Here is a 20,866-nt window from a genome sequence, read left to right as displayed (position 1 = left end):
CTTCCATGCGTGAAATCCCTCTTTGTGAATAGCAACCAGGGCTTCGGGTCAGGAGCAGTGGCTCTTGACAGCGGGTGGTATCAGAGTGGATGTGGATGGGCGCCTTCAGAGGAGGCCATCTCCTTGTTTAATATAGTGAAGTGTCACCTTGGAGCCAAAGTGAATAAAGTAATCCCCTCGCCTGGCTGCAAGCAGACAGTGGGGACGCCTTCAGAATGTAAAGGAAAGTTCTCGTGGGGGAGAAATGAGAAACTCCGGCAGTGCTCCAACCTTGCTATAGACCCCTTCCAGAAAAATTTCTTCCCAGCGCCATAGGCTGTCTGTGAGCTAGCCCACACTACACTTCATTCTAGATGGAGGGAAAAGTGTCAAATAGCAAAACAGGGCTATGGAGGTGTTTATGCATGAACTCATTGTGTCTATATCTTTATATCTATAGCTATATGGGGAAAAAAAAAGCAGGCACAAAGTGGGGTCAGAGTTCCTGGGGCATTCGGAGGCCCAGGCAGACACCCCTACTCTATCCTGTGCAGCTGTATCCCTCAGCATACCTCAGTGTGGAGGACTTTGGCTGAATTTATCCGGGCAAACCCCAAGACATACTGGTCTGACATCCTCACCACCCCCTCCCCTGCCCGGCCTCTGAGGCCTCAGAACAGGGTCACAACTGTAGGTGGAGTATATGTGGTCACTAAGAGAACACTCTTAAAAGGCCAGAAATGCTGGCGGATGAACCAGAAATAAGTGGACATCAAGGGCTGGAGGGATGGCTTAGCAGTTAAGACATTTGCCTGCAAAGCCAAAGGACCCAGGTTCAAGTCCCCAGGACCCACGTTAGCCAGATGCACAAGAAGTCGCAAGCATCTGGAGTTTGTTTGTAGTGGCTGGAAGCCCTGGCAAGCCCATTCTCTCTCCCTCTCTCTCTCTCTCAATCTCTCTCCCCCCTTTCTCTGTCAAATAAATAAATAAATAAAAATGAAATATTAAAAAACAACAAGTGGACATCAAGAGTAAGGAGGAGGGCTGGAGAGATGGCTTAGCAGTTAAGCGCTTGCCTGTGAAGCCTAAGGACCCCGGTTGGAGGCTCGGCTCCCCAGGTCCCACGTTAGCCAGATGCACAAGGGGGCGCATGCGTCTGGAGTTCGTTTGCAGAGGCTGGAAGCCCTGGCACGCCCATTCTCTCTCTCTACCTATTTTTGTCTCTCAAATAAATAAACAAAAAATATTTTTAAATGTTATTTATTTTGAGAGAGAGTGAGAGAGAATAAGGCATGCCAGGGCCTCCAGCCACTGCAAATGAACTCCAGATGCGTGTGCCCCCTTGTGCATCTGGCTAACGTGGGTCCTGGGGAATCGAGCGTTGAATCAAGGACCTTAGGCTTCACAGGCAAGCGCTTAACTGCCAAGCCATCTTTCCAGCCTTATTTTTATCTTTTTGTAAAAAGAAATCAGAGGGGTAAATGATGCTGAGACCTATCTGGGAAAGGGGTTTCCTTCTCTAGCTGCTGGTCTGGGCAAAGGGCTGTGTATGTTAGAGACCCTGCTTCTCAGGACACTGCAGTTTTGCAGTCCTCCGCACACAACTCTCAGGCGACAGCTGAAAAGGTGATTCCCCTCGGAGCCTGTTCAGACCCAGCAGTGTGGCAGACCTGGGGTCCTTATGTGGGCCGGGGGTGGAGGATCAGTGGATGGAGGAAGACCTAGTGTCTTGAGAGAGTGCTCAGGGCCCAGGGATTCTGTCTCTCGGTGTTCAGAAGCTTGAACCTAGAGGCAAGAAGGGCTGGAAGAGAGGTCATTTCTCTGAGGCCAAGGGGGCTCCTCTCAGATGCATCAGGCCAGCTCTGTTCAGTGGGTCACAGCCTGGGCCAGGCCCTCACAGTTATAGGAAAACCCTACTTAGCTCAACACCCCAGCAACTCAAAAGCAGAGAGTCACAGGAGGACGGCTCATGTCTCCCGCGGTGCAGGCTTTCTGTCTACGCAGGCAGCGTGGGACGCGGCTGAAGTCACTAATGACCCCCAAAATCCATCAGGCTTCTCATAGGTCCCTGAATCCTGAATTACACTGTACAAGTGGACCTTCTGAGCTGTGTCTTCCGGAAGGCCCAGGAGGTTACAGTGGATCTCTACAAGGGCACAGTAAGAAACAGGAGCAAGCACGCATTTCCTAAAAGCTGGCAAGGAGGCTGAGGAGAGACTGCGAATCCACTTGGAGGATAGAAGGGGGGTTTGGAGGGAGGTGGGTCCCGTTCTTGCTTCCGTAACACCCAGTCAAGGAGAGTAGGGACTCAGGTCTTATGTCTCTGGGCAGTCGCTTGCCAAGGCTCCCGGACACATGGTCACATACTCCCCAACCCACACCTCTAACCCACACCTCCCCGCTAGGGGCTCGGCCAGGAGAAACGCCGGACTGGAGGGCCCATGGTCCAAGCGCCAGCGCCTCCCAGCCCCACCCCTCTCCGGGTTCCAGTCCCCCCGTGCACCTTGATCACCACAGGAGACAGCTCTGGTGGAGCCCTCTCTAACGCCCAGCACACACCCATTCCAGATGGAATCTCAGCCAGTCCCCAGGGACGGGGGTCTTTGCAGAAGCCATGCCCACAGCTGGGTGAGACTACTGCATGCACCCCTCCCTGCCCCCACATCAGCCCAGCTGGAAGTCTCTGCCAGCACCTCTCCAGCCTTTGTGTTTACAGTGTAATGGTGTGGGGTAAGGACTTTCAGCTGCTCAGACAAGGGTCCTCGACGTGTGACATCCTTCCTTCCTTCCTTGGGCCTTCAGGACTTCACCCCCAGAGTACACAAGCAGTTTCTGCATGCCCGACAGCATTCTTAGACAAGGGGGGTGGGGGGGGTGATGACCTGCCTGCCAGGGCCAAGTCTACTGTGTCAGAGAAAAGCTGCTGACGCGAGCTGCCTGCAGGCCCCAGGAATTCCAGTGAGGGAGGGCTGCCTGAAGGAAGGCTCCAGCTACCTCCCTTTTTTACCTGCTCACCAGAGCCTGGGTTACTGACCAGGATATAGCAGCCTCCACTCGCTGCCCATCCCGTGGGTATATCCATAGCTGCGACCCATGTGGCACAGGCAGTCTGGCAGTGGAGCAATGGAACCTGGCTGAGAAACACATTACCTGTGACTTTCCCCGAGGAGCCTGATGGAAGTCAGCTCCGTCTTCCGGCAGGCAGGCACAAAGCGGCACATGTGTCTGGAGTTCATGTGTGGTGGCTAGAGACTCTGGTGTGCCAATTCCCTCTCTCTCCCCCTCCCTCTCTCTCTCTCTCTCTCTTTCTGCAAGTAAATAAATAAATGAAAATTTTAGAGCTGGAGGGATGGCTTAATGGTTAAGGCATTTGCCTGCAAAGCCAAAGGATTCAGCTTTGATTTCCCAGGACGCACGTTAGCCAGATGCACAAGGGGGCACACGCGTCTGAAGTTCATTTGCAGTGGCTGGAGGCCCTGGCGCGCCCATTCTCCCTCTCACTCTCTCTCTCTCTCTCTCTCTCTCTCTGTCAAATAAATAAATTAAAATATTATTTTTAATCTTTAAAAATGAGGAGGAGGGGGTAGAAGAAAATGCCAGGTTATTCCAGACCATATAAGAGTCTTTAATCCCTACTCTAATCTTGGGCCTAAGCCTGTCTTGAGGCTGGCACACTAAGAGTGGCCTCCCATGAAGGTCTTTGGGGCCTTGGCCTCCTGTTGCACAATACCAGGATTTGCTGTGTATATTCTTTCCCGACTCCTCATTTAGTTCCACTGTCAGCCATAGAGGTGGGGGCGGGTGAGGAGGGGCCTGAGCCAGGGTCACACAGCGGAGAAGCAGGATGACAGGGTCATGAGAGCAGAGGTCACAGGGCTGCTGATTCCCAGTACTCAGCTGACACCCAGGCATTCTGTCGATTTCCTGATTGCCTGGGACATTTCTGCTCATGGGAACCCCCTGCCAAAGAGACAAGACCCCCGCCCTTGGTCCAGATGAGGACAGAAGAGTCTGGATGGACAGACAGAACTTAGATATGGATAAGTTGGTCCAAGAGGAGGACCCTCACTAAGGTCCCTTAAGGTGGGGAAAGTCACAGATGTCTACTGTGTCCCTCGCCCCAAAGCAAAACCCCTCGATTGCATAGGGTAGGCATGAACAGCGGCTCTGGTCAGTAGCTCTGGCCCCAAGCACTTGAGTTAGGACGGGACACAGTGGAGGGTGTGGTGTGTCCTGTGACCCTTGATTGTCATAGTTCTGAATGGGCATGCATTACTCCCATCAGCCCCTCGGGAGGGCATAACTTCTGCAGAGGAGACCCAGCACCCAGAGGGTTGCAGTTAACTTCTCGTGGCTGGGACAAAGCACCCAACCAAAAGCAGCTGATGAGAGGAAGGTCGTTTTGTTTTGGCTCGCAGTGCCGAGAGGAAGCCTCATGACGGCAGGGGAAAGTGGCAAGAGCAGAGGCTGGACATCATGTCTGACACAGCCCCTGGGAAACAGTAGCAGAAGAGCCAGCTAACGTTGGCAAGCTAAGGGCTAATAGACTTCAAGACCCGCTCCCAGCAACACACCTCCAGCAAGGCTCCGCCTCCCAAGCTGACGTCAGCCGGAAAGCGTGCATTCAGAGCACATGAGCTTATGGGGGACACCTGATTCAAACCACCACGCAGAGTCCAGGACCATTAGGCTCACTGCTGGGCAAGGGGCCTCTGCGTCCTCTCAGGCAGGAGCCTCTGGTGAGCTCCAGAGATATGGGCAGGCAGAGGGGCTGACAGGTTCCCAGCAAACACGACCAACTCAGTTCCCAAACTGCCTTATATAGTCCATGATGCCACCTACTGTCAGCTCTGGGCACTGACGCTCGGCAAGGTCGCCTGCTGGGTGGCTCAAGAGCTGTCTTCTGGTTCCACCTTTAAAAAAAAATGTTACTTAGAGCTGGAGAGATGGCTCAACAGTTAAGGTGCTTGCCTGCAAAGCCTAAGGACCTGAGTTCAATTCCCCAGTACCCACGTAAAGCCAGATGCACAAGGGGGTGCATGCGTCTGGAGTTCCTTTCCAGTGGCTGGAGGCCCTGGCATGCCTTATTCTCTCTCACTCTCTCTCGAAATAAATAAATAAAATAAATAAAATAACATTTAAAAATATTTTTTGTTTATTTATTTGAGAGACAAAAATAGGTAGAGAGAGAGAATGGGCGTGCCAGGGCCTCCAGCCACTGCAAAGGAACTCCAGATGTATGCACCCCCTTCTGCTTCTGGCTTTACGTGGCTTCTGGAGAATCAAACCAGGCTTTGCAGGAAAGCACCTTGACTGCTGAGCCATCTCTCCAGCCCTGGGCCCATCTTCTGATCCCACTTCTCCTCTCCTTTCCCTAGGCCTAGGCCCTGGCATGGGGCTCACCTGGTAAGGCTACCCACTCCCAAGGTGGCACAGCATTCTGGCCAAAGGAGTGATTCCCTCCTTATCTTTGTGCCTTAAGTGCTTCATTCACCTCACCCTGGTCCTGCTACCCAAGACTTTTTTAAAAATGAAAAAAAAATTATGTATTTATGTATGTATGTATGTATTTATTTATTTATAAGCAGACAGAGAAGAGAGACAGGATGCAAATGGGTGTGCCAGGGTCTCCTGCCACTGCGGGCAAACTCCAGATGTATGTGCCACCCTGTGCATCTGGCTCCATGTGGGTACTGGAAAATGCAACCCAGGCTGTCAGGCTTTGCAAGCAAAAGTGCCTCTAGCCACTGAGCAGTCCTCCTAGCCCCCAGGCTCCTCTTGATCAGAGCCCAGCAAGACCCACTCTACTGCCGGGCCAACAGGCTGGAGGGCCTGGAGAGCCATTCAGTGGGAGCGTGGGCCAGGCCCTCCCTACGCCAGAGCTCACGGAAGGGTTCACGCTGCCGAGGAAGCTGAGAACGCCAGATTGTGAGAGACTTAGGTTCATCAGCAGCTCAATAATAGCTCAATAAAATGACACTATGATGCCTGGGTGAAGGAGGAGGGCGAAGGCTGGGTCAGGCCAAGCCAGAGTGTGGGAACTTCCTGGGCACTCACAGACAGAACCAGTTCAGTTCCAAACCAGAACGGAAGCCCGCTCAATCCTCCAGCAACCCAAAAAGCGGCTTTCTCTTGTGCTCCTAGATTTTGTCGGTAGAGAAACTGAGGCACAGAACAGGAGGGTTACTATGAATTCAGCAGAGCCTAAAACTTGACCTCAGGTAGGTTAACAATTGAGCTCACTGCCAAGATTCCCAATACAGGAAAGAACAGTCTCTGTTGTTGTTCTTTTTTTTAAATTATTTATTTATTTATTTATTTGAGAGCGACAGACACAGAGAGAAAGACAGGTAGAGGGAGAGAGAGAGAATGGGCGCACCAGGGCTTCCAGCCTCTGCAAACGAACTCCAGATGTATGCGCCCCCTTGTGCATCTGGCTAACGTGGGACCTGGGGAACCGAGCCTCGAACCGGGGTCCTTAGGCTTCACAGGCAAGCGCTTAACCGCTAAGCCATCTCTCCAGCCCACAGTCTCTGAAGACAGAGCTTTCGTCCTCTCCCTGGTCATTTGGTCTCCTGCACCACTCCTGCCTGGTCCACACTAGGCCTGTGCTGGGATCTGGTACTGAAGGACACAGATAGAGCCGGTCTTGGAAGAGTCCCAAGTGGTGTGAAAGCCAGGCTGTCAGCGATGGCGACATCCTTCACACAGGAAGTGACCCGAGAGTCCAGAGGGGACCTCTGGCTGGGGCAAGGTTTTCACTGTGCCCGGCCCTGCACTGGATTGGAGCGTGGTTGCATGTAAGGCGACAGGAGACATTCCCACGCGGGAAGAGCAAGGGATAAGGGGTGATGAGCTTGCTTGCAACCAGGCCACTAATGATAGTGACCTCACCAGGTGCCCCTGTAAACACACTGGTACCTCACTGTGGGGGGCCCCGCACCATGTGGCGTAGCCGTTCTGCCTCCTATACCAAGTCTCCTCCGCGCGGGCCAGTTGGATCTGTTGGACACTGCCCTGTGCATCACCAGAACAAGGGGTTTTGCCAAGTGACTGAGGAAACACCCCCAGAGGGGCCTGCGAAGTCTATTTCCAACCCCTTCCCCAAGTGGAGGTGAATGAAATGAATTCAAGTTCACTTGATGGAGGCAGTGGCACTGTTTGGAGTCATTCCTACGGTGACCACCAGGTGGCGGAACAGGTACAGAGGACAGTGTGGTGTGGGGAAGCGGTGAGGATAGGCTTTCGCTGTGGATGGGATGCCCTGTCTGAAATTTAGCCTTGAAATTTTTTTTTTTTCTTTTAGTTTTTCGAGGTAGGGTTTCACTCTAGTCCTGGAATTCACTATGTAGTCTCAAACTCACGGTGATCCTCCTACCTCTGCCTCCCAAATGCTGGGATTGAAGTTGTGCTCCACCACACCCAGCTCTTGATTTTTTTTTTTTAATATTTATTTAGATTTGGGCATGGTGACTCATGCCGTTAGACCCAGAACTTGGCTTCAGAGATAGGAGGATCACCGTGAGTTTGAGACCACCCTGAGACTACACAGTGAATTCCAGTTCTGCCTGTACTAAAGACAGACCCTACCTCAAAAAAACTATATATAATTTAGGCTGGAGAGATGGCTTAGAAGTTAAGGCGCTTGTCTGCAAAGCCAAAGGACCTAGGTTTGATTTCCCAGTGCCCATGTAAGCCAGATGTGCAAGGTGGCGCATGCATCTGGAGTTCGTTTACAGTGACTAGAGGCCCTGGCGTGCCCATTCTCTCTACATCTATCTGCCTCTCTTGGTCTTAAATAAATAAATAAAAAATATATATTTATTTGAGAGAGGGGGGATGCAAGAAGGGAAAAAAAAATAGTATGGGTACACCATGGCCTCTTGCCACCACAAACTCCAGATGCACGTGCCACTTTGTGTATCTGGCTTTATGGGGGGTACTGGGGAATTGTACGAAAAGGCCTTCAGACTTTGAAAGCAAGCGCCTTTAACCACTGAGCTATCTTCCCAGTCCATTAGGTGTTTTTTTTTTTTTTTTTTTTCAGAATGCCAAAGGTCTGAGGAGCTCGTTCACTAAAGCTGCCTGCATGGTCTGTCAGAAGCAGGTCTGAGGCTGGGTCAGGGTGACCAGTCACCATTGCTGCCTGAGCTGCAGAGTGAAACCTAGAGGGCAGCAGGTACTCAGGGCCGTTTGTCGAGTAGATGAGTGGTCCGTGGGAGTGAAATGACTTCATGCACTACCAACAAGCCTCACTCCATGTACGCAGTTGTCTGAGCTATTATTGGGGAGGATGGTTCTCTGTAGGGTAAGGACAGAGCTGCAGAATCCCAGGCTCAGGAAATCTGGTATCTTCAGTGCCCACTCAAGGTATTGCCCAGCAACATGATAAACATCTCTGTTGCTCCACTGTGGAAGCCACCTTCTTTCCACAGAGTTTTCCTGAAGTCAGGTGGCGAGGCCATCTCACAGCGAAGTTGAGTGGCTTGTCCTAGATCACAGAGGACCTGGACTCAGCTCTGCGGGACTCCTGGACCAAGGTCTGAATGGACCTACTTTATTCCTGCACCTGCACAGTGTCCTGCTTGGACCTGGGCTCCAGTGGGTTCCTGCATGTCACTAAGGGCTTCCCTTTGTTTTGGGCTCCTGCATCTACACACACATAAACAACTAAGATGCAGGTGTTTGCTGCTGATGGTGGCCAAGCTGTGTGTCTAAGATCAGCAGGAACTGTGTCACCTCTTCCTCGTACATCACATCCAAGGGCAAACAACAGCCAGGAAGCAGCTCTGGCAAGCAATGCAGTGATCAGTGTAGTAGGTGGCCTATCACGAGGAGAGTGGTGGTAAACTGAGGTCCTTTGTGATGCAACTGAATCATTCCTGCTCTCTTCCATGAGTTCTGGGTGTCCCAGAGACCCTTGCTTAAGCCCAGAGACCCTGGGGCAACTAGACTGTCCTGAGTGTTCCTTGCCGTATGAATGAGCTTGTCTGAATTCCAGCACAGCGCCATGAGATCCCAGCCAAGTCCCTGAACATTTTACCTTGGTTTCCTTATCTTTATGACAGGGCAGATTTTTCCTTCCCTGATAGAATTTAAAAAGCTCCTATTTGTAAAGGGCATGACAGTCCCCAAAATGTAGGAACACTAGGTAAATGTTTATTATACATAAAAGGATGTTCCGGGAGATGCTGGACTTTGCAGGTGCAAGGCCTCTGAGTCACATTCAGACTCATTCTTTGGGAAGTCCTGGAGTTCATGGGGCTGTAGGTCCTCCCTAATTAGTTCCAGGCCACATCTTCTGGCTCAGACTCTGGTTTAACTCCCCGAAGTGGCCTCTGGCCAGGCATGGTGGTTTATGTCTATAACACCCACACTTTGGAGGCAGAGACAGGAAGATTAAGAGTTTCAGGCCAGCTTGAACTACCCAGTGAGACCCTGTCTCAAGAGAACATGGGGGCATAGGGTTGGAGAGATGGCTTAGCAGTTAAGGTGCTTGCCTGTGAAGCCTAAGGAGCCATATTCTACTCTCCAGATCCCATGTAAGCCAGACACACAAAGGTGAGGCAAACATAAGGCTGCACATGCCCACTAGGTGGCACAAGCTTCTGGAGTTTGACTGCAGGGGCTGAGGCCCTGGTGCACCAATTCTCTCTTTCTCTAAAAGCAAGATGAAAACAAAGGAGGGCATGGAGATGTACCTTGATGGTAAAGTGCTTGATTAGCATGCACAAGGCCCAGGGTTCAATCCCCAGCACTGCAAGGAAAATCATAGCCAGGCATGGTGGCACACGCCTTTAATCCCAGCACTTGGGAGTCAGATGTAGGAGGATCACTGTGAGTTCAAGGCTACCTGAGACTACATAGTGAATTCCAGGTCAGCCTGGGCTAGAGTGAGACCCTACCTCAAAAAAAAAAAAAAATAAATCAAATAAAGTGGCCTGGATATCCATGACCTCAGAGCACCTGACACTACCTACACAAGACCATCATAAGAGGAGGAAAAGATGATGACATCAAAATAAAAGAAAGACTGATTGAGCGGGTGAGGGGATATGATGGAGAATGGAGTTTCAAAGAGGAAAGTGGGGGGAGGGAGAGAATTACCATGGGATATTGTTTACAATCATGGAAGTTGTTAATTATAAACAAATTAGCCAGGCGTGGTGGCACACGCCTTTAATCCCAGCACTTGGTGGGCAGAGGTAGGTGGATCACCATGAGTTCAAGGCCACCCTGAGATTACATAGTGAATTCCAGGTCAGCCTGGGCTACAGTGAGACCCTACCTTGAAAAACCAAAAATAGTAATAATGATAATAATAAAAATAAAAATAAAAAAATAAATAAAGAGGACTTTCCCCAGCAACACACTGAGCTCTAAGTTCCCCAGAGCCAGGTAGGATCAGGGCCATAGGGGAGTTCTCTGCTTCCAGCCTGGCCTGACCTAGCATCTCCTAGAGACCCAGCCCAGGTGCTGGATCAAGCCTGGAAAGACTGGGGCAGGGCCTGAGCTCTGGGGCTAGACAGTCCTCTGACCTGACTCCAAGCAGCACCCGGGGGCCACAAGATCACGGAGTATTTTCCACTGGCAAGGATGGTGCACCTCAGCTGGTTCTCCAGCCATTGCTAATGCAACAGCCCTGACTGCTTCTCTGTCAAGCTAACGGGCACTCACTTGCCTTCACAGGCCCCAAACAGTCACTCTCTCTCTCTCTCAAGTCGTGTAAGCATTGTGTATGCACCACCTGACCATCTCTCCCAGCCTCCCTTACCACACTCCCAATACCCCGTTTGCCCCTCCCCTGCTAGCCTCCACTCCCAGGCCTACAAAACTACAAGGCTGCAGTTCGAGACTGGCCCAGTCTGGCTCCAAGGCCCTCCCACCTGCTACCTCCCATTGTGCCCAAGCCATCTGCTCCACGAGCAGCCAGTCTCTGCCTCTGTCCTCTCACCCCCTGCCTGGGCTATGGTCACTTCCTACCCTGTCCCTGGCTAGGCCTTGCCCTTGGTGGGCAGTGGCCTCCCTCCCTGACCTCCACCTGGCTCTCTGGCAATTACCCAGGTGATTAATTTAGCAATTAATTTGGTAATTAATCATGCTCTGGCTGCTCACAATGCTCTTCTTTCACTAGCCTGGCCTGGAATACAGATCTGCTCCACTTTCTCTGGGAAGGAGGACTGAACACTGGAGGCAGGAGGGACCAGGTCTACTCTGAAGGCCCCCGGCAGTGCCAAGTATCCAGGTAAAGATATTCAGGATGTCAAGATATTTCAGTGGAACTCAGCTCTCACCTTAGGAAGCTTCCAGGTATCCCAAGACGCACTCTACCATTGTTTCTCATCCTGTCTCTAGCCATGGGAACTGGTCACTCCCATAATGGCCCCACCCCTAGACCAGCCTCCTGGTAACTTCTGTCAAGCTCCCGGAGAAGCCAAGTGCTGATGGAGAATCGTGGCCTGACCCTATTGAGTCCCCAAGCCTCCAGGACCTGCCTGGAAGAACAACCTGGCAGAGGTGCCATTTCAGATGGGCTCTGATCAATAGGAGAACTTTGGTGGCAGAGAGGAAACTGAGTCCTCATCCTCATGACTGATGGAATTTGGGGCCAGAAATAATGCATCTGCCCTGTCACCTTGCTGAGAGCTTCAATGGAACTAGCTACCAGATGTGTGGTCCACACTTAAAACTACCAGATGTACTGAAGGATGGGGTCCCTGTGGAGCCAGCCCTGTGGCATTGATTGAAATGCCCCCCCCCCTGCCAATTAGGATTTTTAAAGAAATGTATAATGATCCCTAATTAGCACTCTCATTAGGTGCCAATTAAACACCTAAGTATTTCTTACAAGTTTAACACACTAATAAGGCAGCTCCTTACATGATAACAAGATTTATTTCCCATATTATTATATCACCTCACCATCACTGATGGTAGAATTATCTTGAAAAACATGGTTTCCAGGCATGGTGGCTCATGCCTGTAGTCCCAACACTCAGGAGGCCAAGGTAGGAAAATTACCATGAATTCAAGGCCAGCCTGGGCTACAGAATGAGTTCTAGATCGGTCGGGCTAGAACAAGACCCTGCCTCGAAAGAAAAAAAAAAAGGTATCTTCATAATGGTGCACATGTCTTCCCACCCTACCCCAACCAATGGCTTATCCTACTGGCCCCGAGTCTTGGTCTCTGGTGGGTCCCCTGACTTCTTTTGGTCCAACCTCCTTAGGTGAGACCATTCCTATCTGCCCAAAGCCTGAAAAGCCCAGAAAGGAGCTCTACAACAAAACGTGTTTGGAGGGCATCAAGGATCAAGGGCCCTAGAGAACCTCTGTCCTTTGAGCCAACTTCACACTCCAGGGACACTGGCATGGGGCTTGGCATTACTCCCTGCTTCCAGCCCCCTGGCAGAACTTAGCCCAGAAACGGGCACTCCACTGGTGACCAACACCATGAGGCCAAGGTCATAGCAACCAGAGAAGGGCAAAGAGGGCTTCTGAGGCTGGATTCGCAGGTGAGAAGAAGGGCACAGAAAGAGGGAACCGTAAGCCGGGCGTGGTGGCGCACACCTTTAACCCCAGCGCTTGGGAGGCAGAGGTAGGAGAATCACCATGTGTTCAAGGCCAGCCTGAGACTACATAGTGAATTCCAGGTTACCCTGGGCTAGAGCGAGACCCTACCTCAAAAAATAAAAATAAAAAAAAAATAAAAAAAAAAGGAAAGAAAACTCAAGTACAAGCTGGAGTGGGAGGGGCTAAGAAAATTAGCATGACCTCTGTCTCATGCCTGTTAAATTCCTGGGCACTGGACAGCCAGGCTGCAAAGTCATGTGGATGTCACTTGTGCAGCTCCACGTCCTGGGACGACAGCAAGATGGGGAGTTCTGAGAACCTGGCAATATTTTTTAAATTTAAAATATTTTAGTTGTTTATTTACCTATTTTGAGAGAGAGAGAGAATAGGCATGCCAGGGCTGGTAATTTTTGCACTGTTTTCTAACACACACACACACACACACACACACACACACACACACAACACAACACAGGATAGCACCCCGTATGTATTGTTTTTCTGTCAGTGTGTGGCCCCACTTCACGTCCATCCATTTTAGTAGCTAAAACATATATGATGAGACTGACCACTGTTTACCCAGCCAGGCTCCACAGGGTAGCTGTTTCCAATCAGTCGCTTTTTGAAGCGTCTCACCGTGAGCAGCACCCTCGGGCATAATTTCACACACATTTGAGTTCATCTGTAGGATAATTCCTAGAAGTGGCCAGGAGTAGGTCAAAGGATGTGTGCATTTTAAATGTTGACAGATATTGCCAAATTGCTTTTAAGGAAGTTGCACAATTTCCAGAGGAATGCAGTTGCACTTGCCTACAAGGGGGTGCCGTGAGATTTTCTTTCATGTGAACTATGTTAATCCTTTACCCATCTTCCTTCCTTCCTTCCTTACTCCCCTCCTTTTTCCATCTCTCCTTCCTTTTCTTCCTTCTGTTTTATTTTTACTTATTTATTCATTTATTGTTTTTTTTTCGACATAGGGTCTCACTCTAGTCCAGGCTGATGTGGAATTCACTATGTAGTCTGTGGGTGACCTCGAACTCACAGCAATCCTCCTACCTCTGCCTCCCAAGTGCAGGGATTAACGGTGAGTGCCACCACGCCCGGCCTTCCGTTTTATTTTTGAGACAGAGGTGCATGTATCTCAGTCAGTCTATGTAGTCAAAGATAGCCTTGAACTTCCAATCTCTCTGCCTTCATCTCACAAGTGTTGGGATTACAGTGCGCACGTCCACCCCTGGGCTTCTTCTGCCCATCTTTCAATGGACTTGCTGGCCTTTTCCTTATCAATGTATAGGAGCCTTTATGAAATTCACAAATTTTCCTCAATGTTCATCTTTACATTTTCATTTTTTTCCATGTAGAAATGTTTACTTTTTATGTAGGCAGACCTACTTCTATAGGTTTGTTTGACTTAGAAAAGACCATAGTAAACCACCTATGGTGACTCATCCCTTTAATCCCAGTACTAGGGAGGCTGAGATAGGAGGGTCATTGTGAGTTTAAGGCCAGACTGGGGCTACAGAGTGAGTTTCAGGTCAGCCTTGGCTACTCTGAGTCTCTGCCAAAAAAAAAAAAAAAAGTGAGAGAGACCATAACAAATCCAATGTATATAAAAATACTCTTTTATCTAGAAATTTATTCTTTATTCTTTAAACCCTCTAGCTTTGAACCATTCAAATGAGGATTTGTTTTATGATATGAGGTAAGGATACAATTTAATTTCTTTACTGTTCCCCAAGATCACCAACTAGTGGTGATTTCTTCTCCTCCTCCTCTCCCTCCTCCTCCTCCTCCTTCTTCTTCTTCTTTTGGTTTGTCAAGGTAGGTCTTGCTGACCTGTAATTCACTGTGTAGTCTCAGGGAATGGGCACAACAGGGGCTCCACCCCGCTGGAGGACGAGCGCCCACTTGTTCAATGGGCTTGCGTGCATCCTGGGAATTCGAACCCAGTTCCTTTGGCTTCAGAGTCCGACACCCTAACCGCTAAGCCATTTCACAGTTGGCCTATGTAGTCTCAGGCTGGCCTTGAACTCACAGCGATCCTCCTACCTCAGCCTCCTGGATGCTGGGATTAAAGGTGTGTACCTCTATGCCTGGCTTCATCTAGTGATTTCAACATCATCTTTTTTTTTTTTTTCAAATTGTTGAGAATTTGAGAAATATATAACTGTAAAAATATCATGTCCTGTTACCTGATAGGAACAAACCACATGAGGAGACCAGTCCCAGTAAGACAGGGTGGACGGTGGGGGGGGGGGCGTGGACAAGGAAGACAATGCCCGTGTAAAGGGACACATCTGATTTTTTCCCCTTGGGCTCCAGAAAGTCTTGGTGCCTAGTTATGGCATTGCCTAGCACACCGTAAACCCTTTAGGACATTGTGATCTTGAAGTTACCTTGATGCAGGCAGCATGATGGAGAACTGAGAGGTATTCCAGGAGGGAAACAGGCTCCTTCCTGAAGGACCTGTCCCAGGATCTGTTGACCGAGGGACTGAGGGCCCCTAATAAACTCCTGTTCTTCCCCTGCCCTGCTGGAGACAGGCACACTGTATTATTGTTATAGCGAATCTTTTTCTTGTGGGGGGGGGCCGTAGTTTCTAGGCAGGGTCTCACTCTAGCCCAGGCTGACCTGCGATTCACTATGTCGTCTCAGGCTGGCCTCGAACTCACAGCAATCCTCCTACCTCTGCCTCTGAAATGCTGGGATTAAAGGCATGCACCACCACGCCCGGCTTTATGGTTCATCTTGATTGTCAATTTGATGAGCTTTAGAATACCTGGGCAGTAAATCTCTAGGTATGTCTTTCCAGAGAGGTTTACCAAGGTGGGAGGACCTGAATGTGGGTGGCACCAGGGTCTTGGACTCAATCCAAAGGAGAAAGTAAGGGCTGGAGAGATGGCTTAGTGGTTAAGCGCTTGCCTGTGAAGCCTAAGGATCCTGGTTCAAGGCTTGATTCCCCAGGACCCACATTAGCCAGATGCACAAGGGGGCGTGTACGTCTGGAGTTCCTTTGCAGTGGCTGGAGGCCCTGATGCATCCATTCTCTTTCTTTCTCTGTCTCTCTTTCTGCCTCTTTCTCTCTCTGTCTGTTGCTCTCAAATAAATAAATAAAAATAAGCAAACATCCCGCTCCATGCCCCACCACCACGACTTTCTCACCGCGATGGACTGTACCTCTTCTTTTTTATTTTAATATTTATCTATTTGCAAACAGAGAGAGATAGAGAGAAGAGAAAGAGAGAGAGAGAGAATGGGCTCGCCAAGGCCTCCAGCTGCTGCAAAGGAACTTCAGATACATGTGCCAGTTTGGGCATCTGGCTTTATGTGGGTTCTGGGGAATCGAACCTGGATCATTAGATTTTGCAGGCAAGAGCCTTAACCACTAAACCATCTCTTCAGCTTTGTATCCCTTCTTAAACTGTGAGCCAAAATAAACTCTTCTTCCCTGGAGTTGTTCCTGTCAGACATTTTGTCACAGAAATGATCAAATAAGTTACACATAATAGAATCTGACACAAATAAGCCACTGGAGAGCTGAACAACTCTGTGGGGCTCCAAGTACTGCAAAGAGGACCAGCTGCGTTTGTGAGAATGGCGAGACAGGACAGGCAGTGGCCAGCTGGGCTTCACCCACATCCCAGTCACTCATGGCTCTTCCCTCCCCATTCCCATTCCTCAGTCTCCTCGTTATCACCAAGATCCGCAAGAGTAGAAACCTTGGACTGGAGAGATGGCTTAGCAGTTAAGATGCTTACCTATGAAGCCTAAGGTCCTAGGTTCGGTTCCCCAGGACTCATGGAAACCAGATAGTGGCACATGCATTTGGAGTCCACTTGCAGTGGCTGGAGGCCCTCATGTGCTCATTCTCTCTACTGCCTCTCTCTCCCCCCCCCATAAATAAAATATTTTTTTTAGAAAGAGACTAGAGGGCCCAGCATGGTGGCACATGCCTTTAATCCCAGCACTTGGGAGGCAGAGGTAGGAGGATTGCCGTGAGTTTGGGGCCACCCTGAGACTACATAGTGAATTCCAGGTCAGCCTGGGCTAGAGTGAGACCCTACCTCGGAAAACCAAAAGAATAACTACTATAATTAAAATAAACCTTAAAAGAGACTAAAAACCAGATAGGCCATGCTAGCTAGGTTCACTTGGATAGTTTTCTGGAAGATTCTGAGGGCACTTGGGCCAAGCAAAATGAAAGCCAAGATTCCAGGCCAGACTGCTGTCCTGAAAGGAGGAACATACTTCCATCCTCCTCGATGCTTTTGAGTCCGTCGCTTCACCTTCTGGCAATTGGGAGTAGGAGGTACTTCGGGTGTGTTTACTCTTTCAACCACCAGGTGGCAGCAGGAAAAAGCCAGGCACTGTCCCACCTGTTCCCTTCTCCCTGGCATTGTGGACTTGACTTCCAGAAGTTTCACCAGTGGTCCTTGGCCATGCACCCTGAGGCCCAGGATCCCTTTCCATCTCAGAGGTATAAAGGGGCCCGTGGCTCTGCTTCCTTCCCACGCCTGCAGAAAGAATTTTCTGGAGCAGGAGCGAGGCTGGAGGAAACTACAGTGGGATGCCGGGCGTGGATTGATTTGGCTACAAGAGACACTTACCCTGACCAGGCGCACTGATTCCCGGGTAGACCAGGGAAGGCACTTCCTGGAGCACACGAAGATTGGGAGGAGAGGGAGGGACAGTTGGGGACAGGAGCCAGAATTAATATTCCTTACCCAGGAGCCCTGGGGGGGTGGGAAGATTGTTGAGGTCTCTGGCATGTGCCCCCCCCCCCCACAGCTGAGGCTGAACTTGTCCCCGGACCCACATGCCCAACATCTGCAGAACACCCAGCCCCTCCTCCCCACAGAGGGCAGTGTCCTGAAGGGCTTATGGATTCTTCCAGCATCTTACCCGTCTCCCTCACCTTGATCCTTGATGCAAGCCCTGCATCAGTCAAGCTTCACCAGCCTTCTTGCCATCCATTACGACTCCAGACACCTCTCGTTTGTCACCATCTTGTTGGGGGAAGAGACGTCCTGACTTAATATCAACCTCCACATACATCGTCTGTAAGCTCCAAGCCACAGGGCCCAACCTAGGCGGGACTCCGAGAATCTGCTTGGTAGGGGTACAGTGTTCTTTCAGTCCTGACTATGTAAATCACTTGATAGCCTGCATCCAAAGCCATAAACCTCTGTGGTGCCCCTCTGAGATAGGACAGGTCATTGTCCTGACAGTGTCCTTCTTGTTAATGTTCCTTGAGCAGAACCTGCCCTAGGGACTTGGTAGAAAAAGTAGCCCCGAGACCTGGCTTCCAGAAAGGGCTGGATGTGGTGCCTTTTCTTTGGTGTTTCACAGTTCCCAGGGAAGATAACTGATAGACAAGGGAAGCAAATAAGATATTTTTAGGCTTTGAAGGAAACAGGACTGTGTGGATGCTTCTGAGACAAGAGATTAAGAAAGGAAGGAGGGCTGGAGAGATGGCTCTTAGTGATTAAGGTGCTTGCCTGTGAAGCCTAAGGACCCAGCTTCAATTCTCCAGGTCCCACATAAGCCAGATGCACAAAGTGGCACATGTGTCTAGAGTTCCTTTGCAATGGCTAGAGGCCCTGGCATGCCCATTCTCTCTCTCCCCCTTCCTGTCTGTCTCAAATAAAAATTAATTAATTAAATAATAATATTAGAAAAAAAGAGGGCTGGGGAAATGGCTTAGCAGTTAAAGCATTTGCCTGGGAAGCCTAAGGACCAGTTTTGATTCCCCAGGACCCAAGTAAGCCAGATGCACAAGGGGGCACATGCATCTGAAGTTTGTTTGCAGTGGCTGGAGGACCTGGCATGCCAATTCTCTCTCTCTCTGGCATTAAAAATGAAAGGCCAGTCTGTTGGGCTTGCCTCAAAAATAAATAAATGGGGCTGGAGGGATGGCTCAGCAATTAAGGCATTTGCCTGCAAAGCCAAAGGACCCAGGTTTGATTCCCCAGGACCCATGTTAGCAAAATGCACAAAGGAGCGCACACATCTGGAGTTCGTTTGCAGTGGCTGGAAGCCCTGGCGTGCCCATTTTTGGTCTCTCTCTCTCTCTCTCCTCTCTTTCTCTGTCAAATAAATGAATAAAATATTAAAAATAAATAAATAAAGAAATAAGGGAGAGAAGAAGAGGAGGCCAACTCCAGTTCTGGCTGAGACCTGAATATCTAGAGATACTCATGCAGAGACCATACACAGGAAGGCTCCAGATTGGTCTGGGAACAGCAAAAGCAACGGTCCAGAAGCTTCTCAGAGGAAACATCTAGGAGGCCAATATGGCAGGAGGGGCATGGTCAGGGAGATACCAGGGCAAGGGAGAGGGCCTAGCCTCATCAATGGAGAAGAATTCATAGCAGGCAGGAAGGACAGCAGGAGCAGACACGAGAGTGGACGAGTGGGTGAGAAAGCAAAAGTTACGCAGGGTCCCCAACACCTCAGCCCCTCACCCTAAGGGCCTTTGTGAGGAGGATCTTGTTGTTATTTTATTTTAAATTTTTAATTAATTGCGTATTTACTTGAGAGACAGAAGGACAGAGAGAGAGGAAGAAGCAGATAGAGAGAATGGGCACACCAGGGCCTCTAACCACTGCAAACAAACTCCAGATGCATATGCCACCTTATGTATCTGGCTTACGTGGGTCCTTAGGCTTCACAGGCAAGTGCCTTAACTGCCAAACCATCTCTCCAGCCCCATGTGAGGAGGACCTTGAGCTACTTGAGGAACCGTGTCACAGATAACCAACCACTTCCAATGCTGGCAGTGACTTGGTCCGCTGGGTACATGAAGGCCGGGAAGGACTCAATTTCCACATCTCTTAATAGGACAGGGCCAGCCCATCCCCCACCTACACACTCAGCCCCTGCAGAGAATGGAGAATTACCTGGGTAGTCTATGGGCAGTGGATCCCTGCTCTCCAGGCAGATCCACTGCAGGAGGCCTCCTTAGCTTTCTGGCCAAGCCCTGAGTCATCCATCAAGTCCAATGTGGCTTTCCCCGGTCCTGACCCCCACTTGGGACAGGGGCCATTTATCTCCATCAACTGTTCCCAGCCGCCAGGCTCTCAGCCAACAGGTTCTATCTCCATGGTCTTGGACTGATGTGGCAGCCCTCCCTGACTCCTATCTTATCAGCTGGTCTCCCTCAAGGAGAAGACCATGACAGTCAAGTCCCTTGATGAGTCCTGAGGGGCCTCGAGGGGGTGCCCTACCTCAAGAAGCCCTAGGAGCTCCAGCATCTAGCATCTCGACAGCCATCTATGCGCTCGCTGGTGGGTACACACTGTTTTCCACCATGCTGGTACTGGGCAAAGCTTCAGCAAGGCCAGTGGCCCACCTCACCCACACAGAGCTGTGTCCCCTTGGCCAAGAGGGATTCCCCAGGCCCAGCCCTTGACCAATGCAGCCTTTGGGAGCCTCAGATCAGGCTTCTTGCTTCGAGGTCCAGGGCCTATGGACCTCCATGAGAGAAGTACAAAATCAAGAGAAGGAAAATAGATGTACCCACGAGGGCTGAGGTGAGGAGAGATGGTCCCCTGTTGCAGTCAGGTTCGCATTGCTGGTAGAAATCACCCAACCACGAGCAGCTTATGGGGTGGGGGGTAAGAGGTTTATTTTGGCTTATAGGCTTGAGGGGGAAGCTCCATGATGGCAGGGAAAACAATGACATGAGCAGAGGGTGGACATCAGCCCCTGGCCACCATCAGGTGGACAACGGAAATAGGAGTGTATGCCAAACACTGGCAAGGGGAAACTGGCTATAACACCCAGAAGCCCGCCCCCAACAATACACCACCTCCAGGAGGCATTAATTCCCAATTGCCTTCAGCTGGGGAACCTAGCATTCAGAACACCTGAGTTTATGGAAGACACCTGAATCAAACCACAGTGACACTCCCTATGGGCTTTCTAGCCCCTCCTGCCCTCCATATGGCAAGGGCTCTTTGTACTTTCTTTTCCTTCCTCTCTAACTCTCTTTTTATGGTTCTTCCAGACCCACCACCTGGGTTCTCAGACCACGTGGGTATATCTATTTTCCTTCTCTTGATTTTGTACCTCCCTAAATAAATATAGTAATCTGGGGGGGGGGGTGCGGGGGAGGGTTTCGAGGTAGGGTCCCGCTCTAGCCCAGGCTGACCTGGATTTCACTATGTAGTCTCAGGGTGGTCTTGAACTCACAGCGATCTTCCTATCTCTGCTTCCTGCACCCTGGGACTAAAGGTGTGCCCCACCACACCCTGCAATATGATATATATATATATATTTTTTTGTTTTTGTTTTTTAATGACAGACAAAACCGGGG

This window comes from Jaculus jaculus, chromosome 17 (genome assembly GCF_020740685.1).
Source record: "Jaculus jaculus isolate mJacJac1 chromosome 17, mJacJac1.mat.Y.cur, whole genome shotgun sequence".
Taxonomy (NCBI): Eukaryota; Metazoa; Chordata; class Mammalia; order Rodentia; family Dipodidae; genus Jaculus; species Jaculus jaculus.
This window is presented reverse-complemented; position numbering follows the sequence as displayed.